The sequence below is a fragment of the Populus trichocarpa genome, chromosome 3 (genome assembly GCF_000002775.5).
Source record: "Populus trichocarpa isolate Nisqually-1 chromosome 3, P.trichocarpa_v4.1, whole genome shotgun sequence".
In the NCBI taxonomy this organism is placed as follows: Eukaryota; Viridiplantae; Streptophyta; class Magnoliopsida; order Malpighiales; family Salicaceae; genus Populus; species Populus trichocarpa.
Window position 1 is genome coordinate 1,843,545 of NC_037287.2, and position 3,094 is coordinate 1,846,638.

A 3,094-nucleotide genomic window follows, 5' to 3' on the forward strand; every position below is an offset into this window, starting at 1 on the left:
ATAAACTCTTATTGTTTTGTTGTATCCTATTTTTCAATTTAATTTTCTTTATTTTCAACCTTTAACAATGAGCTTATTGAAAATTAGGCTTCATAATATTATTTTTGTATTTGCTTTTAACAGGGTTATCACAGTCTCATGACCTTAGTCGCGAGTTTAACAGATTAATTCATGTTGACTTAAGTCTTTTTTTTATTTACTTTCTATGAGATTATCCTGAATTTTTTTTTTCTAATTTCATACTTCAATACTTAGTTTATTGGAGATTAGGATTCATAATTTATTGTGATTTACTTTATACGTGGTTAGCTCGGACTTATAACCCGTGTTGCAGGTTTGGCGGGTTACCTCGAGTTTGTTTTCTCTCTTTTTAATTGACCATTTTTTTTTTCAATTTAATCATTCAACATCAAGTTGACTGGGAATTAAACTTCATGATTTATTTTAGTTTGTTTTTTATGAGGTTCTCTCGGCCTCATGACTCGAGTCGCGGGTTTGGCGAGTTAACCTTGTTGACTTGAGTTTTTTTTAACTTTTTCATTGGTATTTTTTTATATTTCATGATTCACCATTGGTTTGATTGTGAATTAGGCTTCATGATTTATTTTTTTTTGCTTTCTATGAGGTTGTCTAGTCTTATGCTCGGGTCACGTGTTTTGCGGGTTAACCCAGGTAGATTCAAGTTGTTTCACTGTGTTCTATTTTTAAATTGATTTTTTTTTTCATTTTCAACCTTTAACAATGAGTTTATTAAAAATTAAGCTTTATAATTTATTTTGATTTTCTTTTAATAGGGTTATCACAATATCATGACCTTCGTCGCAGGTTTGACATATTAATCCGGGTTAAATCAAGTAATTTTTTTTGTCTACTTTTCATGAAGTTATCTTGATATGATGACCCGAATCACAGGTTTGGCAGGTTAACCTAGATAAGTTTTTGTTATTTTTTAATTAATTGTTTTCATTTACATTCTTCAACAATGAGTTGATTGGGAATTGAGCTTTGTAATTTATTTTGATTTACTTTTTATAGGGTTATCATGATCTTATAATCTAGGTCGTGGATTTGACAGATTAACATGTGTTAGCCCGAATCGATTCAATATGTTGTCATTCTAATATTATTTTTTTAAAAAAAGATGTTGTCTTGAATTTTTGTTAATCAAACAACATTTTTACAGGTTGTCTAGGGTTACTTAGGTCGATCAGGTCACATCGGCTCAACTTCCAAGCGGTTTTAAAAAATATTTACTTGAAAAATATTAGTAATGTCTGGATGTTTCTTTTGTTTGCTAAAAAAAATTGATCTGACCCGAGGCGTAGAGCAGGTCAACGATCTAGTCTATCAACAAAAACTAATGGAGGGAAATCATTATTCCTCTCCTTGAACGCTACTATTTAAGTGTTGTTCATTGGAAAGAATGTGGCCCGTGCCACACCGAGGGTCGGACCAAACTTTTACAAACACTAAAAAAGAATATTCAAGCGATGATAATCTGAGACAATCAGGTTAAATTAACTAAAACACAGCCTGAGATATGAGATTGAAAGAATCAGTAAAAAGAAAAAAAATAGAAAGTTCAAGGCCTAATAATCTAATGTCAAATATGAAAACAAAAAAAAAAATCTTCAAAAAATACAATGCCGAAAAAGAAAACCCGAGTCAGCTCGGGTAACTTGACAAACCAACAACCCATGATATGATTTCGGGATGAAAAAAAGAATTTCAAAAGGATGACCAATGTCGCACCGGACATCGCGGCGCCCTTAAAATTTTATATTTCAGGGTCCTTGGGCATCTGTTTTTCACTTTGGTCCCTAAACAGTTTAAACTTAACAATTGGGATCCTAATCAGTAATAATTGATTTCTAATTGTGCCCTTGGGTTAATTTCAATTAAATCCCTGAATTTATTTAATTAAATCAAAGTTTAATTAAGTCCACAAACTTATTAATTCTTCTGATTTCATTTAATTTAACTAATTCAAATTTTAATTAAATTTCCAAACTTATTAATTCTTCAATTTCTGACCAATTTACTCTCAAATCTGATAATTTCATCCCTGAACTTCGAATTTGTGTTGTTTTAACCCCCTTCTCAAATATATTTTTATCCATTCATTTTTTTTATTAAAAAATTAGGTTATGACAACCTAGTAAAAAAAAACCAAAGTTTGATGATAAAATATCAAAAAAAAAAACTTGAGTCAATCATAATTAACTTCCCAACCTGCTATCGGAATAACCAAACACTAAGAAAAGTGAAAAAATAAAAAAGCTCAAGGGCAAATAATTTAATGTAAAATGATAAAATTGAAAAAAAAAGGTCATAAAAAAATTCAAGAGAAAAAAATCCTAGTCAATGTAGGTTAACTTGACTAACCCATCACACACATGGTCATGCAAAAAAGATCTAAGTTAAATAAAAAAAACATTATGAACAAAAATGCAAGATGACCCTAGTTAACTTGATCAACCCACTCTTGAAATAACAAAATAGAAAGAGAAGCAAAAAAATAACAAAGCTCAGTGCAAATAATTTAATACAAAATGATAAAAATAAAAAAATAAAAACAAAGTCATAAAAAATTGAGGAACACCGAGTCAACTCGGGTTACCTTGACTGACCCGCCACTCGCGGCATGAGATTAGGATTAAGAAAATTAGATTTCCAAAAAAAGAACCTAGCAAAAAAGACCGAAGTTAAATAAAAAGACAAAGTGTAAGAAAATGCAAGTTAACCCGGGTTAACTTGATTAACCTATACTCGGGATAACCCAAAATAATAAAAAAAGTGAAAAAATCACATAGGTCAAGGACCAATAATTTAACAACAATGTATGAAATTGTTAAAAAAAAATCAATTTCATAAAAAAAATAAAGGGGAAAAAACATGAGGCAATCATGGTTAACTTGACTAATCTATTACTCGAAATATGAGATCGAGATAACTCGATAAAAAAAGGGATAAAAACAATGAGTTAAGGGTTTAATAACTAAATATTAAAGGATAAATTTAAAAAAAAATCATTGAAGACCTGCCATGTTGGGAGATAACTATAAAAAAAATAACAAAATAAAATATTTAAGAG

The 3,094-nt window shown here is 29.6% G+C and overlaps 1 protein-coding gene and 1 long non-coding RNA gene across 12 annotated transcripts in view; one reads left to right on the forward strand and one right to left on the reverse strand.

Annotated features, from left to right (window-relative positions):
- Positions 1 to 3,094, reverse strand: part of LOC18110600 (uncharacterized) — an 83,054-nt gene that overhangs the window by 27,710 nt on the left and 52,250 nt on the right. The window lies entirely within an intron of this gene.
- LOC112326924 (pentatricopeptide repeat-containing protein At2g22410, mitochondrial-like) overlaps positions 1 to 3,094 on the forward strand; it is a 74,356-nt gene that overhangs the window by 18,598 nt on the left and 52,664 nt on the right. The gene's annotated exons all lie outside the window — the stretch shown is intronic.